The following is a 21,456-nucleotide window of genomic DNA, read 5'->3' on the forward strand; positions in this document are numbered from 1 at the left end:
GGCTAACAGCGCATCAATAAAACCATGTCTCCCATGAATAGGGCACAGTAAGGGACATAGAGGGTCATTCTGACCCTGGCGGACCGGCCGCCAGGGCCACCGACCACGGGAGCACCGCCAACAGGCTGGCGGTGCTCCAATGAGCATTCTGACCGCGGCGGTTCAGCCGCGGTCAGAAGCGGAAAGTCAGCGGTCTCCCGCTGACTTTCCGCTGCTCTTTGGAATCCTCCATGGCTGCGGAGCGCGCTCCGCAGCCATGAGGATTCTGACCCCCCCTACCGCCATCCAGTTCATGGCGGGAAAGCCGCCATGAACAGGATGGCGGTAGGGGGGGTCGCGGGGCCCCTGGGGGCCCCTGCCGTGCCCATGCCAATGGCATGGGCACGGCAGGGGCCCCCGTAAGAGGGCCCCGAAAAGTATTTCAGTGTCTGCCTTGCAGACACTGAAATACGCGACGGGTGCCACTGCACCCGTCGCACCTTCCCACTCCGCCGGCTCGATTACGAGCCGGCATCCTCGTGGGAAGGTCGTTTTCCCCTGGGCTGGCGGGCGGTTTTACTGGAACCGCCCGCCAGCCCAGGGGAAAACTCGTAATACCCGCCGCGGTCTTTTGACCGCGGCGCGGTAATTTGGAGGGCGGGATCCTGGCGGGCGGCCTCCGCCGCCCGCCAGGGTCATAATGAGGCCCATATTTATCAAGGTTTTGTGTCACCCCTGCACCACGCAGGGACGACCCAAATACTAAATGAGATTTATCAAGCCATGCAAGGCCACCTTGTGTGGCACTGAGTGGCTTGATAATTCTAGAGTAACGCAAGGCAGAGCAAATCGCTGCTTTGCATTGCTCTGTGGCAGGATGGAGCGTAGGTGTTCCTAAGCATCCATCCATGGACTCTGACACATTTCCAGGTTTACCAACATCGGTAGAACTGAGAATGAGTCAGAACTGTATGTCTCCCAAAGCAACAAGGAGAAATATATTTATTTTTCCTTGTGTGCTCTTTTTAAGTGTGCTGCATTCTGTAGCACACTGAAAAAGCGAGCAATGCCTCTGAGGATTGCTTTGTGCAGGAAGGCACACCTCCCTACAAAAAACAATCTTGCCTGTAATGCAGGCATCCTTGCAACATGACGCACGGATGCCTGCGTTGGTGCTAGGCAGCCAAAAGTGAGCCAGAGTTAGGAAAGGACAGAAATGTGGTGTATAATGGTAAATACAGCACATCTCTGCCCTTTTCCTTTCATGCAGCACAGCGTAGGAAGGTGGTTATTTGCGTTGTTGCATGATTTTTTATAAATATGGCACTAAACATCCAGTATTATACAAATTCTGCCAATGTCTCGAGTTACTATTTTTTCCGTTCCCCACAAACTCTACTAATGTCTGTACTTCTAGCTATTTACTACTGTACAAGTTAAACCAATGTCTGTTGTTGCTTGCTATTCTGTGTGGAACAAATGCATGCAATGTCTGTAGTTTACTGTGATTGGTGAGAACTAGCATTTGTTTATTGCTTTCCTTTCCTGTGGACGAAGTCATGCGCTTGGTATATCTCAAACCTATATTCCCCACCACTTGTGCAGCGCGGTTGACTACATCAAATGATATGTGGTATCTGTATGGGCACAGACCAACATTAATAAAGGCAGTACTACCAACTGAACATCAACATGCAGTCTCATCCAGGGTGCACACATTAACCTCCTAGCTGCTGGGCCTTTCCCCCCATTGCTGAGCCCTTTTTTGGCTATTTGGGGTAGTTCGCTCTTAGGCCTTCATAACTTTTTGTCCACATAAGCTATCCATGCCAAATTTGCGTCCTTTTTTTTCCAACATCCTAGGGATTCTAAAGGTACCCAGAGTTTGTGGTTTCCCCTGAAGGAGACCAAGAAATTAGCCAAAATACAGCAACATTTTTTTTTTTTTTTTTAAATTGGAAAAAAGGGCTGCCGAAGAAGGCTTGTGGTTTTTCCCCTGAAAATGGCATCAGCAAAGGGTTTGTGGTGCTAAAATCACCAGCTTCCCAGCTTTCAGGAACATGCAGACTTGAATCAGATAACCACATTTTTCAACACAATTTTGGCATTTTACTGAGACCTACCCCATTTTTACTATTTTTGTGATTTCAGCCTCCTTCCAGTTAGTGACAGAAATGGGTGTGAAACCAATGCTGGATCCCGGAAAGCTAAATATTTTTGGAAAAATCAACAAAATTCTGAATTCAACAAGGAGAAAAGAAATAAGGTCACCCTTACTGCCCTTATTTCTTTTCTCCTTTTTATGTTCTTTCTGAACAGGGTGAGCCGCACTCTAGCCACACGTACTATCTAAACTGTATTATTTGTGTTTCTTTTGATCGAAAGGGACACCCTTTCTCTCGTCTACTCAACATGGCTTCCTTTGACGATAACCGGGACACCCTGGCTGCAGAGCTTTTTTCCAAAAAAACCCTAGCTCCCCGCGCCACAGATCCCACACCTTCCACAGAAGGACTCAGACAGAAATTCATCAAACTAGAGAGGCTAAAAAAACAGGAACTAGCCCGTTGGTGGGACATTACCACCCTTAAACGTTATCTGGAATTAAAACAAGTACCCAGAGGTCTAAGAGTGATTATATTCCCAACTTTTGAAGATCTTTACCCTGACTTACTTGGGGAATGGGAACACCTTATCTCCTCCACCTCTTTCAGTATGATTAACATACTAATTAAACATTCGGACAGGAAGCGTACCAAACTACTTCTAGACATCACATCCCTGGAGGAGGAAATTAAAAATCTTAACCTCCCTGAAGCAACTGACAAGAACTACACTATTATGAGGGAGATACTCACTGGTTACCAGCTATACATAAAAGATAAGAAAATGCGAAAACTTGTCAGAGATGACAATGATTACAATAATGGCAGGATCTACACTTTTGCACGTAAATTCGATCAGGTTAACAAGGATGCTAGCACTAGACCCACCAATACCTATAAGCCTGCTGTGTCTATTGCGGGTAGCCTATCAGACATTTCTAATATATCCAGTGATTGCTCAGACCCACCTAGGGAAGGGTCCTCTACCAATTTGACCCCACAGAACACAACCCAACAGTCAAATTCTTTTTTAGAGGAGCTTGGCCGATACAGGAAGGGACTTCGACAGAATTACATCAGATCAGGCACAAACATAGACCCACCCGCAGGGGGGGCAGGAAACACCACAACAAACACCAGGGAGGGTATGACAACGCGTTCCACCACGAAAACTCAGAGACCATGAGTGATCCCACCTTGCAACTTACCCCCAATATTTTGGAAGAAACAGTTCAGGTTATGAATCTTTCCAGTCTAGAACTTTCCATGCATGAAATAAATGTCTTAAAAAAGGGTCTGGGCTTCTGTCCTTCTTCTAAACCTGATTACACTAACATACACGTAGATCTTTTTAAATTCATACGTAACCTCAAACTGAAAAAATTCTTCCACAACAAACCTGACACCTACAAAACTGCACATACGACACTACCCGCTTGCAATCAAACCATTGGGGACCTTCAGGATATCCACACGGTTCTCTCTCTAGATAACACATCTTCACCACCACCCAGTTTTGATGAGCTTTTGGCTGAACTCAATATTACACCCAACTTAGATGTCAACAGTGGGCTCAAACCTAACTCCATGTTTGTCCCTACGTTACCTCCAGACAATCACATTGACGTCTTCTACCAAGCCGTCAGTACGGAACTCTACAACTTAGAGGACAAAAAGCGCATAAACACCCACAGACCCTCCAATAATCTCAACTCTGACGAACTCCGTGCGCTACATAAACTCTCCATGTGTCCGGATATAGTTATCAGGGAGGCTGACAAAGGGGGCAATGTTGTTGTCATGAACAGGAGTGACTATGTTGCAGAAATAGACAGACAACTTAATGACACCCAGGCCTACTCTCCACTACCGAGTAATCCTCTCCCTAATATTACCAACATGATCAGAAAGAAATTGGCATTTTGGAAAAATCAGTGTCTCCTGACTGATTTAGAACACAGATTTTTGTACATCGAGGCGCCCCGGGCTCCTTGTATATACATCTTACCAAAAGTCCACAAACCAGGGGGTTTTCCTCCTGGCAGACCCATCATCTCAGGAATTGGCTCACCTACGGAACACATCTCCGAGTACATTGACTCCTTTCTCCAACCCTTGGTACACAACCTTCCGTCCTACATACAGGACACCCGTGATCTGTTGTGCCAATTGGAAGACATCGATTGGTTAGAAGACTTTATTTTGTATGCCTCGATGTCAGTTCCCTCTACACATCCATCCCCCTTGAAAGGGGACTAGAAATGCTCCAACGTACACTCAGTACCCGGGATGCCACATTGTATGATCACACACGCATGCTACTTGACCTCACAAGGTTAGTACTTGAGAACAATGTATTCTTACATGATGGCAGATGGTTTCGACAATGTCAGGGTGTAGCCATGGGAGCTAAGTTCTCCCCCTCATATGCCAATCTCTACATGGGTCAATTCGAGAAAATACACTTATGGTCCAACTGCCCGTCACACCTCACTGAACACATCCTGTACTGGGGTAGATATATCGATGACATTCTGGTTATCTGGACTGGCAACTCTTCGGACCTTAATATACTGTTTGAGCACCTTAACACTAACGATTTCAACTTAGTTTTCACTCACAAAGTAGACACTACTGAAATTGAGTTCCTAGATCTACGTCTGTACATCTCCAACAACAAGATCATGTCAAGACTGTACAGGAAACCTACTGCCTGTAACTCTGTCCTACATGCTCACAGCGCCCATCCCCTTTCACAGATTAGAGCCATCCCATACGGTGAAATGGTCAGAATTCGACGCAACTGCACTGACAATGAGGTTTTCAAACAGGAGCTCACAAAACTGACTCACCGCTTTCAAGCTAGAGGGTATACCAACAGACTCATCTCGGTTGCCAGTAAACGCATATTGAACAAAAACCAACACGATTTACTGATCACGAGCCGCAGAGAACCAGGGACCAAGGGTGTTTCTAGTACCAGACCGGTCTCCTTCATCACCCAATACGGCCCTGCTAGTAAGGATGTGCTACGCATTCTCAAGAAACACTGGCATCTGTTAATGTTGGACACATGCCTCAAGGACTCAATAGGCGTGTCTCCAACCATCGTACATAGCAGGGGGCGGACCCTTAGCAACATTCTGTGCCCTAGCTTTCTCTGTCCCTCACCTCTGACTTCATCTACAGGGTGGATGCCTGCAAAACCGAATGGTTTTTACAAATGTGGCTGTTGCATTTCCTGCCAACTAGCCCTTAATAAAACCATTTCCTTTTCCTACAACACCGTTACCACGCACCACATCAAGACTTTCATGAAGTGCAACACTAAGTTCACTGTCTACTGCCTGATTTGTGTATGTGGTCTGATATATGTTGGCAGTTCAATACGCCCACTTAAGGAACGCATTCAGGAACATGTCAGGGCCATCAGAAACGCTAACACCAACTATCCTATGGCTGTCCATTTCAACACCTCACATGGGGAACAGGATCTCCTGAGCCTTAAATTCCATGGCATCACTCAGGTCCCTAATTCGCCGAGATGGGGAGACAGAACCAGAGATCTACGTAGATGTGAATCCAAATGGATCATTAAACTGCGCGCAGTAGAACTAGGCCTGAACACGGACCGTGAACTTCACTTCTTTCTCGCATAAGTCGCCATTCCCCTTGTCTGCAACATTGTACATAATAATATTTTCTAACCTCAATAAGACTGTTAACCATTGTTTATCCCAGCAATGCACGTTCACCTGTATACTAATTTATTAACGCTTGTACTTAACCCATTGTTGCCTAATTCTACTAATACTGTGAACTACTGTTTATCCCATCAATGCGCATCAACATTGTACATAATAATATTTTCTAACCTCAATAAGACTGTTAACCATTGTTTATCCCAGCAATGCACGTTTACCTGTATACTAATTTATTAACGCTTGTACTTAACCCATTGTTGCCTAATTCTACTAATACTGTGAACTACTGTTTATCCCATCAATGCGCTTATGTTCATTTACAAATGTGTCAACTGTTACTCCTTTTACTGCACGTCACGGTCTTCACCTGTATATGTTCTACTTGCCATCACGATGGTACAGTGCACCCATATGTATTACGTTGTTTGTTTTATCCTCTCAATATAACACATGCTAATGGCTCATATACATCACTTCTTACGCCTCCTGTTGTCCCTGCATTGCAATATCTGCAGACACCCTTACGTTATCACGTTCCATAAGTCTTGATTCCACCTTTCCTACTGGCCATCTAGGCACTCTCTCGGTACCTAGCACCAATTTATTCTTTGTGACATCCTTACTTATTACTTTTCTGCCTTTGCTTTTTCCTACTATCATTATTGCACGCCATCTCGGAGTCCTACTCAAGATGGCCGCCGTCTTAACCTTCATAGCCCTGCTACACCCACGTTGGTCGACGTCTTAGCCTTTTTAGACTAGTCCCTCTTTTATATCCACTACATGGCCACCCTCTACTTAACCAGGCGGTTACTCTCCTCGCAGTACAATACACGCTCGTACGAATACTGGAGTGCTCACCGCTTCGCTTCTTACTGGTAAGTTTTCAACTCGCCCCACCACTTATCTCGCTGCGTTAGCCTCACCGCCAGTAATCCATCTATTATCATTATGACTTTTCCAAATCATTACTCGCCTCTTAAGTGTGTACACAGCGGTTTTCATACCGCAATTACCATCTCGTACGTTCCGTTTCATACCATTACTCATTTTCTGATCCCTCAACTGCCACCTACCATGATTCGGACTTTCTCTATTTTTCTAAAACTTGGTGTATCTAATTTTGGGGCCACATGCCCAGCATGGTATCACCGCGCGCCCCGACTTGGTTTTATTCAAACTAGTCGCAAGTTAACCTTTGGCGCACTTTTCTCTCAACTTAATTACCTTTATTTAACCGTTTGAGCATTCGCTGTGTACCTTTTATACATGCCGGCTGTACAAGGCCTTTACTCCATATTCGTTTTACGCTTACGGTAACACTCCGCTTTCCCCATTACCTTCTCTTTTATAGTTATCTCCATTTCTAGTCTTCTGGTGCCATTCATCCTGCCCTTTCATTATACTCTACTTTTTCTTCCCTGCTATAAATTCTAGGTTACTTTTCAGGCTTATCAGGGCCTCCCCAATCTTCATTACCAAACAAGCCTCTTACCTACGTACCTGTAGCTGCTTGGCACAGCCATTCTAATTACAGTTCTGTACCATCCAACTCAGGTATGTTCTCATTAACCATTTTAATGTCATATCTATATATATAGCTTTTCTTTTCTCTCCTATCTAACTTTTCCCACCAATCTCTCCTCCGGACTTGCTTAGTTTACTTTCCATTATTTTCTTTTCTTTTTTCTTTCTCTACGCTTTTGTCCAACTGTCCTGTTACACACTATTACCTATCCCCTCCGTCTATTCCATTACTTTTTCTCTCTTTGTCTCATTACATTAACTTTTTTACAGCCCTATTCATTAAGTACAGAGATACTTCGTCACCATACACCACCACTTACCTACTCAAAAACCAACGGCCCCAGGTAATTACTTTACCCTTCAACTATGCCCTTCGGGTCACACCTACCTCAGTACTCCTTCTAGCTTTTTCATGCACCTAGCCTTATCTCCCCCCTTTTGTGTTGTCTATACTGTCTTTATCTCCCTGCTTTCTCTTATTCTTGCAATATTCTACCACTTTGCATACCTATTGCGTGCACACAGCACTACATAGTGCCTACAATTCTAACTTTCTAAATACTTATGTCTTTTAGACATTTTTCACATTACCACGGGGTTTTACTTAGTATTTTCATGTTGCCTAATTGGGTTCCCGTCACTACTCACCTTTATAGCCGTGTTTTTCTATTGCTCACCTACACAAACTCGCACCTAATAGTTACGTTCTCTGGTTTTTACACTGGAGTACAATACACAGATATGTATCCAATACTTGTTGTCATTACTGTATTACAGCCTTGATAAAGTCACCTGTGTGACGAAACACGTGTTGGCTGTATCTCCACGTTGATTTAATGCTTTCTAAGCATCTACAAATAAAGACAACATCTACAAACCGGATTTGAGACTCATTTCAACACAATTCCTCTCCGAACCTACAGTACCACACCAGCAATATCTTTGCTGGTTTCATTGTTGGACATTACTCTCTGTGTGCTGTGGCCGTTTTTTCCCAAAATTCTGAATTCAGCAAGGGGTCATTTGTGTAGATCCTACAAGGTTTTACTACAGAAAATAACAGCTGAAATAAAAAAAAAAAATGAAATTGAGCTGAAAGCAACATCCATTTTTCTTCATGTTTTACTCCGTAACTTTTTCCTGCGATGTCAGATTTCTGAAAGCAATATACTGTTAAGTCTGCTGGACTCTTCTAGTTGTGGGGATATGTAGGGCTTGTAGGTTCATCACGGAGCCTAGGTACCCAAAGCCAATAAAGGAGCTGCACCTTGCAATAGGTTTTCATTCTATACCGGGTAGACTGCAGTGTCTTGAACAAAACTCAAGTGGAGTTGAAACGCGTTGGTGGTTGCTGCTTGTTTGAACAATAAACGCTATAAAGGATTCTTTGGAGTGCGGTGAATAATTCTTTTGGATACATAAATATTTCAAGCGTGGTCTCCTCTGTCACCGGCACCAGCAGCTGAGTGCACTGCGATCGTGATCCTGACCTTTTGCTTGGCAATACATATATATATATATATATATATATATATATATATATATCATATATATGCACACATACATATCTACAGAGATTTGTCTCTCGTTACATATATACATATATATATAGATAGAGAGAGAGACACTGACGAGACACTGACTGACTCTCTACATCACTCCTTTTTTTTTATACATGTGTGCTTTCCATGGGGCCATTCGTGACCCCATGGCAAAGCACACATGTTTGAAAAAAGCATTTGCAATACAATGGGTCTCGCTTTTGCTCGAGTTAAAGCTATTGGCGTTGTAAACCCCTAACCAGACTTTTCTTGCCACATAAACTGAAAAGTAAAACAGTTTTACATAAGCGAGACAACGGCCGATATGAGCGCAAAGCAAACACTCAAAAGAAAACAGAATTTTGCTTTCAGTGAAACATATTGGCAAAAGTTAAATTATCCATGTAACTGGCAAAAGTGCAATTATCAATTTACTTAGGTATGCCTTTCACTAATTAAATCAAGCTAATTGTAAAAGGCAAGCCCACGAAGCAACCAAACTGATGGGCTTGACATGGGCCCACAAACAGATTACACCATGGACAGAGCGCTTTGCGCTCGTCCCTAAAAATGCCCCCAAAGGGGGTCAGTCAAAGGGCTGATCACAAAATTTTCATTACTTTTTTAAAATATTCCCTGGGGGACAAAATCGGCCCCCCGGGAGAATTTTTTTTTGTTAAATTGGAAATATTAACCCCCGCCATTTTGTTTTGTTTAATATTAATATTTGTCTTTATTTTACTCTCTGGGGGGGCGCGATTGCCCCCCAGAAGATCCCCAACATCGATTTTTTTTTAGCTAATATGCCCCCACGGAGGGGGCCAGCTCACTCACACGGATCTGACCCCCCCAAACAATATCCCTGGTGCCTAGGGCCATTTCCTGCCCATGGATTGCAGCCGCGCTGCGATCCATGTGCAGGAAACGGTGCCAGGAAGGCATTGATGGAAAGGGGAGACTCTCCCCTTTCCATCGATGCCTCCCTGGCATCTGGGGAGGCCGTTTTGGCCTTTGTTTCCCCATTGGAGTGGGGAGAGGACGCTCACCTGCTCCTCCGCTGCTCCGGTGGGGAAAAAAGTGACTTCGGCACGCCTCGTGGCGCGCTGATGTCACAGAGGGGCGGTTGGGCGGGGTGAGGGAGACGTGGAAGTTCTTCCGCGTCTCCCAGGGTAATTAAAAAAATTACTCCGGTGCATCGCACCAGAGGATTTTTTAACCCCCTCCCTGCTTGAAGCCTGCACCAAAGGGGTTAAACTCACACTTAAGGTTTAAACATAATTTAGGTAAAAAATGTAGGAAGGTGTGGAAGAAAATGGGCGCATAGGTTATGGGATGTAGGGTGATGGTGGGCAAGGGCCTGTACAAAAATATTAATCCATAAAAAAAAAATACCAAAAATGCGGCCTTAATCCAGGGTGAGATCATCTTCTGGGAAGAGGCGGTTTTCCAAAAAATATAAAAAATATCATAAATGAAAAATAGAAGTCTCCAAACTAATGCTCCAAAGGAAATGTGCTAAGCCAAAGTTCAACACAAAAACCCAAGAAAAAGTAAGGGGCATAATTATGAAAGGTGGCGCTGCACCTAGCTTCACTTAGCGTCCCCCTAAGGCCACCATGTGTGCGCTGTATTTAAAATATGTTGCTATTATTAGGGGATGATTTAAGAAAAGTGGTGCTCCACCCAGTGCAGCACCACTTTCCATGTGCCCCTTAGCGCCCTGCTAACGCCACCATGTGTGCACCGTATCTAGGATACGGTGCACCATGGCTGTAATTAGGGGAACTAGCATCAACATTTTTTATGCTAGTTCAGAGTTTTGCAGGATTGGCGTAAAAAATGTTGATGCTTACCCTGCAAAGCCCATTGAGGCCCATTGAAAACAATGGTGTGCCTCCTTTTAATGCCTGCTTTGGGCATGTTTTAAAAGTGCAGTAAAAAAATGACTCAAAGAAATCTCTTAGATTTCCTTGCTCCGTTTTTTTGGTCCCCCTAACAGTGGAATGCCCCCTTTGTATACATTATGCCTAGCACAGGCATAATGTAGTGCAAAGGGTTAATACATGTATTGCACCACTTTGTAAATATGGGATGGTGTTTCAGGTCTTCTAACGCCACATTAGCGTAAACAAAATTACACTTATGTGGTGTTGGAATGGCGCTAGGGGCTCTTAAATATGCCCTTAAATGTCTCTTCATAGGAGCTAAGTCACTCCTCAAGGTAGACATGGTACTGTCCTGGCTGTTTGAGGCCATGGATCCTGACCATTCCGTACCTACTTGTTTGTCTGACTGGTAATGTAACCACTACCCTATGAGCAACCTTGGTGGCAGGATGTGCAGGACTAGGCACCTCTTGAGGAGGAACAGACATAAGGGCACGGCCAAAGTTGGTAGGATGTGTGGGACAAGTGGTGAAGTATGGGGGTCTGGGAGATGACATAGAGGCAGTCCAGGAGGATAGGGAGCTGATCATCACACTCACGCTGTGATGGGCATTCTGCACATCCTTGAGGGCACCAAACCCTCTCTTCATAGCTGCAAAGCCATTCTCCAGAGCCTGCTAATTGACATTTTGTTTAGCCCCCACATGCTTCAGCGTTTCCTAGATCGAATCGGGGGAGATTATAGGTTGGAATGGAAAGAAGACAGTAGAGGGTTCACGGATGTGTGGAAAAAAAGATCCTGAGCTGCTTTCAGACAGTTGGTTAGGCACTGACTGTGGCGTGAAGGGGGACTGCAGAAGTGAGCTCAGGCTATGATGTTCGGCTAGCATGATCCGTGGACTAAAGAACCATCTTTCTCGCTGTCCTCCTGGTGGTGAATCTCTTTCTGAGTAAAAGGATTTCTCCTCTTCCTTTCTCTGTGCGGTGGCTTTGATGGGTGGCTTCTCTGCAGCTGTTGTTCTTTTGTACTTTTTTGCGACCTGCTCTACTCTGCATCAACTTCTCGCATTTGATTGAGCTAGGTACATTATTTAAAGGTAAAAAAACACGAGTTCACTTACCGATGCTACATAACAGCAATGTTTTATTTTACACAGATAAGACCGCCTACCTCTAAAATAATCATGTCAGCAAAACATGCATGACAATGTAAACATTATATATCTACCAACACAAATCTTGGGGGTATATTTATACTCTGCGCTGAATTTGCGTTAAAATTTTTGACACAAATTCGGCGCAAACCTAACACGAGATTTATACTTTGAAGCCCGACCCCACGAACGTCCAAATTCAGCAGTTCGTGTCATTTTCTGGATGCGGGAAAACGCCTTGCGTTTATGACATGCAAGGTAGGCGTTCCCATCCCAAAAATTACTTTAAAGCATGTGCGCCTTATTTATACTCTCGAGTCATTTTGACGCACAGGAGGGGATGGGCCTTAAAAAATGGCGCACAGCCTGATTTGCGCCGTTTTGTAACGCCTGGGTGAGGGCAGGCGTTAAGGGACCTGTGGGCTCATTTCCATGGTCTCTGACCATGGAAGCAGTCCACAGGTGCCCTTCCCTGCCCCCAGAGACTCCCCGGCCACCCTCCCCAACCCCTGGAACACACACCCATGGATTGGGGGACCCATCCCAGGTAAGTACAGGTAAGTTGAGGTAAGTAATTTTTTTTTATTTTTATGTGGCATAGGGGGGCCTAACTTTGTCCCCCCTACATGCCACTGTGCCCAATGACCATGCCCAGGGGACAGAAGTCCCCTGGGCATGGTCATTGGGCAGGGAGGCATGACTCCTGTCTTTCCTAAGACAGGAGTCATTTCATTGGGGGTTGTGCATCAAAAAATGGCGCAAGTCTGTTTGGAGCCATGATTTTTTACTCTAACCAGTCCGCAGCGCCGGCTAATGACAATCCATAAATGGCGTCAGCCGGCTGTACATTTTTTGACACAAACCAGCGCAGGCGGTGGTTTGCGTCAAAAAGTATAAATATGGGCTTTGGTATCATACTGTATGATGTACATTAGAACACTTGGCAATAACATAACATGTATTCACCACCATGCTGCTCGCCATGCATGTCCAACAGAGCTAGGAGGTTCGCCATACTTTCTCCAGGGCTCTCCTCTGCAGTGGTGAGCCGGGAACAATGTTTCCTGTAGCAGTGGGACGGGCTTCTCCAGGATGCATTTGGCCTTGATACAGTCCTGCTAGTGCTTAAGGACCCCTTGGGCTCAGCAGGTGACAGCCCATGCTGCGATTTTACGAGATTCCTAGGTGTGCGCTCTGGCTCAGTTGGGTCTTGGCCCCCGTACAGCAGACAGACATTTCTCCAAGACTTTCACAATCCAATCTCAACTCTTGCCACATGAAGTTAGAGGCCATCCCAGTCCTCTCATCAGCAGTTTTTTTTTGCGGGGGGGGGGGTCAGGCATCTATCACACATCAACTAGATGAAGGTGAATATTGTACAGTCCCCAGGTAGCTTACAGATTGACTATTTTGTAGTTCTCCATTTACAGGTAAGCATGTTTGGTGGATTGTTTTGCTTGTGCAGTTTATACAAAAGCTCAGTAGGTTCTAAAAAAGGAAAGAAATGGTGATTACCTGAGGCACCCTTATTATTTGGAGAATTCTGGGGAATTCGTAATTCTGGCACCAATTTCCCCAGAAAATGATTATTTTTTCACAGTATTTTCATCCTGACACTCCACCCGGATTCCCTGGTGTAAGACCATAGAATCGCTCATTTCTTAATTGGAAACTTTGTTGATTTTTTTGAATAAAAAAGCAAAACAAGCATTCGCAATGCAATAGGTCTCGCATATTTTGAACAAATTAATTGTCATCTTTTGACAGCAGCGCCCATGAGCAAAAAAAAAAAAAACACCAGTGGAAACTGAGAAAAGATGACTTAACAAAATAATAAGTTAACTTAAAAAAATTAAACTTTGCAATTTTGTTTGTCCTGCTTGGCACGTTTTTGCCAGTCACAAGCCTTCTGTTTGTGGGGCACTGGAAGTTAAAACAAAATAGTGCCTCCATCATGTCGGGAGCAGCGGACAGGCACTGATTAAGTTGAATTCAATTAGTGCTTGATCCCTGCTCCACACAGAGGAATGGAAATTATGCCAGACATGCTTTGATGAATTATAAGCCTGTAAAGAAGAGTGCCACGCAAACAAACAAATGGTGAGCGACAGGCGGGCTCCAAGCCCTTTACTGAACACAACAGTGTCTCACATGTGAGACGCATACGCAAGCGCATGCACTTGCAGGCTCAACTTAAAAAAATTACCTTAGAACATGTCAAATGCCTACATACATTCAGTGCATTTAAATTACGTTTCGTATTTTTCAGTATAGTCCAATTAAAGGATTGCAGTTGTGTAGTGTGTAGTTAACTTAGGGCACAAGTTAGTTACTTGAGATAGCCGTAACTAGAACTGCTGAATTTCTATGTAAAATATGAACCTAACTATAACTTCCCTGTAACCTTTAGTTTATTAACTGAGCGGTCGCCCCTAGGTAGTTATAGTTAGGACCTAGTTTCTATAGAAAAAGCTGCTTTTTGCTTGCCTGTATCTTTGGAGCTGCTTGACAAATCTTCACAAAAATTTCCCCCAAAATTTGACAGTCACGTAAGCTGCTGTCTAGAAAGCTTTGGCTTGATCTGTCAAGTGGGGGGCCTAGATAAAGGGGAGTGAAATTTAGACGAGTTCCAATGTTAATTCCAATAGATAAAATTGAACAGCAATAGCGCAAAAAACATTGAACGGAATTACACCAAATTTGGCAGAAAGGTAGCTCTTGGTCGAGAACGAGCCTATTTTGTTATTTGGTGTAAATCTGTTCAGTAGTTTTTGAGAAAGTTAAGGAAATCCAAGTTTGTATACATAGGGATGCAAGTTAGTTACTTGAGAAAGCCAGAACTAGAATTGCTGAATTTCTATGTAAAATATGAACCTAACTATAACTTCCCTGTAACCTCCAGTTTATTAACTGAGCGGTCGCCCCTAGGTAGTTATAGTTAGGACCTAGTTTCTATAGAAAAAGCTGCTTTTTTCTTGCCTGTGTCCTTGGAGCTGCTTGACAAATCTTCACAAAAATTTCCCCTAAAATTTGACAGTCACGTAAGCTGCTGTCTAGAAAGCTTTGGTTTGATCTGTCAAGTGGGGGGCCTAGGTAAAGGGTAGTGAAATGTAGACCATTTCCAATGTTAATTCCAATAGATACAATTGAACAATAATAGCACAAAAAACACTGAACGGAATTACAGCAAATTTGGCAGAAAGGTAGCTCTTGGTCGCGAACGAGCCCATTTTGTTATTTGGTGTAAATCTGTTCAGTAGTTTTTGAGAAATTTAAGGAAATCCAAGTTTGTATACATAGGGACGCGAAAGATTCACAGCCCTTCCCGATGTCGTGTTGAGATCTGATTGGCTGCCAACACTTCAAAATAGGAAGTGTTGGCAGCCATCTTGAAACTCTGCTTGAGCCGAGTCCCAGAGAAAAAAATAAAACACCCTGACCCCTCAGCTCTGGTGCTGGGGTCCTGAAGAGCTAAAAATCATTTTTTAAAACATTTTATTGCAGAAAAACAAACAAGAGCAAGCTCCCATGCTTGATCTTAATAAAGCCCCCAGGTAGGCCAGGTCCTGGAGGCACTGTTTGCTTTTTAAAAGGTTGGGGGGCTCCTGGTCTCACCACATTCCCGGGGACCACCACATCTCTGGGGCAAATAATAAAATATGTGTGGGGTGGGCCACACGGCCCCTGGGGACCGCCAACCCCCAGGGCAAAAATGCTTTTCATATGTGGCAGAGGCCTAATGGCCTCCCCACAGCCCCAGGCACTACTACCTCCCCAGAGCTGCAATGAATTATAAGCAGAAGGCCGCATGGCCACCCGCTCCCCGTGAACCACCACCCCCGGGGCAAAAATGCTTTATATGTTGTGGAGGCCTGATGAACTCCTTCCGTACCACGGGCATCACCACCTCCCCGGGGCCTCCTCCTGGCCTCCCCACAGCTCTGGGGACCAAAACCTCCCTGGGACGAATAATAAAAAAAATAAGGAGGGGGCACCACCCACCGGGGCAAAAATGCTTTTTATAGGTGGGTGAGGCCCGATGGCCCCCCCACAGCCCCGGGGACCACCACCTCCCCAGGGCTACAATGAATTATGGGCCAGATCCTGGAGGCACTTTTAAAAGGGGGACCTCCTGGCCTCCCCACAACCCTGGGAACCAACACCTCCCCGGAGCAAATAATTACCCAACCTAAACCCTAAAAATACCCTTAGCACCAAGATACCCTTACTCACCCTAAACAAGTACCTATATCACCCAAATACCCTTGTTCACACTAAACCCTAAAATCACCCGTACCACCCAAATAGCCTTACACACTCTAAACCTTTAAAACACACATATTGAAATGTCCTTACCCATCCTAAACCCTAAAAATATCTGTGCCACCCAAAATACCTTTACCCACCCTGAATCATAAAATTGCCCTTACACACATATATTTCTATAATAGATATATATTCTTACCTGATGTAATAAGAGCACGAGGGCCACCACCCACAGGGCAAAAATGCTTTATATAGGAGGGAGAGGCCCAATGGCCTCCCCACAGCCCCGGGGACCACCACCTCACCGGGGCAACAATGAATTATGAGTGGCGGGGGGGGGGCGCGCTGTTCACTGCGCCCAGGGGACCACCACCCCCCTGGGGCAAAAATGCTTTTTATATGTGGGGGAGGTCTGATGGCCTCCCTCCTTACCCTGGGGATCACGACATCCCCAGGGCACATACAAAATAATGTAACAGGGGTGGTTTTGGACCCCTATTATTCCTGGGATCTACCACCTCCCCGGGCCTATGTGCACCTTGGAGGGGGGCAGCTTGGCTTCCCTTTTAGAGAAACTGATGGGCCTTGGGACCACCGTCCCCCAGGGCCGGCTCCTGCTATGTTCCAATATGCCCACTCCTGGGACATAGTGGTTTGCTGTGGCTTGGCTGCAGCTTTGAAGCTGCAGCCAAGCCACAGCAAACACTCTGCTGTTTGACAGCGGGCCTTGTAAAACAGGTCCCCCTGTCAAAAGTGGAGCTTTCATCTCTGTCCCCTGCATGCATGCAGGGAACAGAGATGAAATTCTTCAGCAAGCACGGAGCTGCTGGTAAACCAGTTCGCTGCTTGCTGAAGCAATGGCACAGCAGGGGAAGCCTTATGACTTCCCCCGCAATGCCAGGTAGCCCATAAAGGGCATTTTGTTAATAAAAAAATAATTAAATATGTATGTACGGACAGCGGGGGAGCACTTGAGAGCTCCCTTGCAGTCCCAGATAGCCCATAAAGGGCTAAAAAAATGAAAAAAGAAAGCAGTAGCTCAGTGCAGGGTTCAAGTCCAGCCGGACTCACTTCCCTCTTTTATTTTTTATTTTATTTTTTTAGTACAAATTATTTGTTTGTAAAAGACAGATACTTTTTAAAATGTTAAATTGTGCAGGAATTTCTCATTCTAAGTATATCATGCATCAAAGCCTAAAAAACACGCTATCTCTCTGCCCCCCTCTCTCTCTCTCTCTACCTCATGCAGTCTGTCTCTCTTTCAATCAATTTCTCCCACTCACACACCTACTCAGACACTTACGCACCCACTCACAGACCCACTCAGACCCTCGTGTAACCACTCACAGATCCACTCAGTTACGCACCCACTCACAGACCCACTCGGATAGTTACACACCCACTCACAGACCCATTGACAGATTCCTGCACCAAATCACAGACCTGCACACTCACTGACGCACCCACTAAAACACTGATGTACACACACAGACACTCTCATAACCATACTCACCCTCCAGATACGCTTTCTCACACCCAAACTCCTGCTGCACAAGCCCAAAGGGCTATGCACAGCATGGTGTTGAGTACGGGCTTGGCCGCAGGGTCTTGATGTAGGCCAGGTCATGCGGGCAGCCTTTGCTGCAAATGGGTGAAGGCCGTGCATGGTGCAAGGATGGGTGCTTATAGGGGGATGGCCACAGGGCCTGGCCACAGACTAGGTCCTGTGGCCACCCACTGCCGTGCACGGCATTAGGCCATGTGCGGCGGTGGTTGGATTAACGTATAGTAATGAAAATTACTATACATTAAAAAAAACAACACAGAAATTCATTGAAAAAAGGTTGCAGGGTCATTATAGTTAGGCTCACATTTTAAATATGCGAAACCATAGAAATTCAATAGTTATAGTTAGAGCTACCTCAAGTAACTATAACTCGTGCCCTAAGGCAGCTATGACTCGTGCCCTCACCATGCACTGCTAATTAACCCACAAATTATGGCACTCATGACATTTTTGATAACATCATTGATAATATCAATTTAATATCTGTAGTAAAATTTAGGGATGATAAAACTGTGCATTGCTGGGGAGCAAGTTTTTTAAGTGAATAAATATATCTATCACTTCAAAAACCAAGGTTACAGGGACTTTATAGTTAGGATGACATTTTCTACACAGAAAGCCATAGAAATTCAGCAGTTATAATAACCTCAGCTAACTATAATTTGTGCCCCCCCCTAATGCACTGCTTATGACCTCATAAATTACATAACTCATGACATGGTCAGTGACATCACTGATTACACCTCAAATGACATCACTGAGGACATCAAACACCCTACAAATACCCTTACAATCCAAATGCCCTTACGCCTCCTAAATCATAAAAATACCCTTACCACCCAAATGACTTTACCCTCCCTAAACCCTAATACACCCTTACCACCCAAATACCCTTACTCCTACAAACACCCTTTCCACCCAAATGCTCTTACCCACTCTAATCCCTAAAAATGCCCTTATCACCCAAATGTTCTTACCTACCCTAACCCCTAAAAGTACCATTACCACCCAAATGCCCTTACCGACCATAAATCCTAAAAATACCCTTATTACCCAAATACCCTTACCCAACCTAAACCCTAAAATATCCCCTTACCACCAAAATACTCTTACCCACCCTACATCCTAAAAATACCCTTAACACCAAGATACCCTTACTCACCCTAAACCCTAAAAATACCTATACCACCCAAATACCCTTGTTCAAACTAAACCCTTAAAACACCTGTACCACCTAAATAGCCTTACACACTCTAAACCTTTAAAACACACATATTGAAATGTCCTTACCCATCCTAAACCCTAAAAATACCTTTGCCACCCAAATACCTTTACCCACGCTATATCCTAAAAATGCCCTCACACACATATATTTCTATAATATATATATATTCTTACCTGATGTATACTTACCATTTTGTTGTGAAGACATATATGTGGTAAAGGCATATGCATGGTAAAGACTTGCGTGGTAAAGGCGATGTGTGCTAAAGGCATTGAGTGGTAATGGATGCTTGGTAAAAGCTTTGCACTCTAATGACCACGTTGTAATTGATGTTTCCCCTGAAACGTGCTAGGTTCCCCTCTCAAAATAAGTCACACACAACACTAACCATCCAGATTGTTTGTACATGCTTGAGCCAGCAACTTCTGGAACGTTATCTATGGTGTGTGCTGTGTCACTTTGCATGTGAACCCGAGGCTTCGTATCAGGCATGCCCACATAGTCCGGGCAAGGTATGGGAGGCCTTTCGGGTGTTGGGCCCCTGGGAAGAAGATGGTGTGTAGCACCCCTTTTCATACATGGCAACATTTTAAAAGAAAAAGTGGGAGATTTTGAAACAAACATTTGCAATGGAATAGGTCTAGCATTTACTAGAGTTGGAGCCATTGGCATTGTAAATTTATAACTGGACTTCTTTTGCCACATTAATTGGTCAACCCTGTTGCATATTTTGGAACTTTCTGCCTCACAATTCTAGGGGGCCTGTATATAATTAAAGAACTAGTAGACCTATAGAAATATTTTTTTCAGACAAGGCCCTTAAAACACAAACTACTCCCAGCTACAAAACAAAAATTGAAAATATAAAAAAAAACAAAAAAAAAACTTACAAATACAATCAATGGTGGGATGGGTTAATATTTTGGGGTCCCTGCTAACCTAGTGTGGGACCCAGAGATTGTCTAGAGAGAAAGAACACATTGTGGTGAACACGTTTTGAAGGTGGTCCCATTGTCCTAGGACCACCACAGGCTGAGTTCTGAGAAAAAATATTTTGTAAAAGGAATGCCCTGCAAAGCATTATGGGTTGAGTTTCCGAGTGCCACGAATATTATTGTATGTGGACTGTAATGCTCAAAACAGCCCCTAGAGGACACCACAATAAAAATAGCATTTTTAAGAAACACGGTCATGTAACCTTAGAGTTAGTCCTTAGAGAGCATAACCACATGAAAACAGAATATCAGAAACTAATGCAGTGCAATTATATATTTAGCCCCTAGAAGGTGTAGTGCATTATACATTTTCAAGGCTAGCAGGCCTACTACACTAATATTACAAAAAATACCCTTAAAATACAATCAACTCAGCTGTAAAACAAAAGCTTCAGCCATGAGAGAGTTTAAAATGACACTGCTTGGAGGGAGGGGTTATGATTTTGGGGTCCCCACTAACCTAGTGTGGGGACCCCAAGATGATGTAGACTGAAACAGCACATTGTTGTGAATGTTTTGGTGATGATCCCTTTGTCATAGGACGACCACAGGCTGAGCTATTAGCAAAAGCATTATGGGGTGACTTTCCCAAGTGCAGTGAATATTGTAGTATAAGCTCTCTCTCTATTTTAAGACAGCTGCTTTGAGGATTTCTGTGTTTTTAAAGTAAAGCATTTATCAATTACAAGTGTACCTGATTAGGTAACAGTGTGAACAATCTGACCAGCACTTCAATACCTCCAATGGAGTTTGTGCTGCTGTTCTGTGCTGTTTGCGCTGTGTGCAACATGACCGTCCTGGAGGACGAAGGGGAGAGACAAAAGAAAAAAATAGTTCACCAATGTTCAAGTATATCAGTAATCGTGCAATAATCCATGTAACAGGGTCAGTCTGCAAGGCGGTAACAAAACCACCCCAAGGCGGGACAATGTAAAGCTTTTACCAATGATAACTAGGGACTTTTTAAAAGGCAAGCCCACGAACAAGTGTAAGTGATGGGCGCTGTTAAAAGCCTACAGAATACTTACAAGAAGTCGAAAAGCGCTGGCACTCGGAACCTAAAGGTAATCAGTAGAATGTATCTCCCCCATTGACTTATATTGAAGCAATGACAATTTCAGGAGGGAGGCAGCTAAAATAAAGCAATTTTTTGCTTAAAATATTGGAAGTCTCCTGCCTGAATCAGGTCTGTTGACATGTATTCTGGAGTTGCAGCAGAGCTACCAGATAACAGCTCTCCACGTCCGTGGTGCCTAGAACACCTGGGTTGGATTGGGAGGGAGTGCATTCAGGCATTGGGCCTGCACTTCAGCGTCTTATGTGGGCTGGTTTACAGCCCACAGAGACTTCCTGTCTGTCTCTGTCTGTACCAGATCACTGTAATGTGGTGAGAGCATCATGGGCACTCCCCTGCCATCAAACTGAGGCTGGGGGCCAGTTGTTGCTCTGGCCCTTAGGGCATTCTCACCCCGGCTCCCTGCTCTGCTGTGTGGCCTGGCCCAGAAGC

This window comes from Pleurodeles waltl, chromosome 3_1, assembly GCF_031143425.1.
Source record: "Pleurodeles waltl isolate 20211129_DDA chromosome 3_1, aPleWal1.hap1.20221129, whole genome shotgun sequence".
Lineage (NCBI taxonomy): Eukaryota > Metazoa > Chordata > Amphibia > Caudata > Salamandridae > Pleurodeles > Pleurodeles waltl.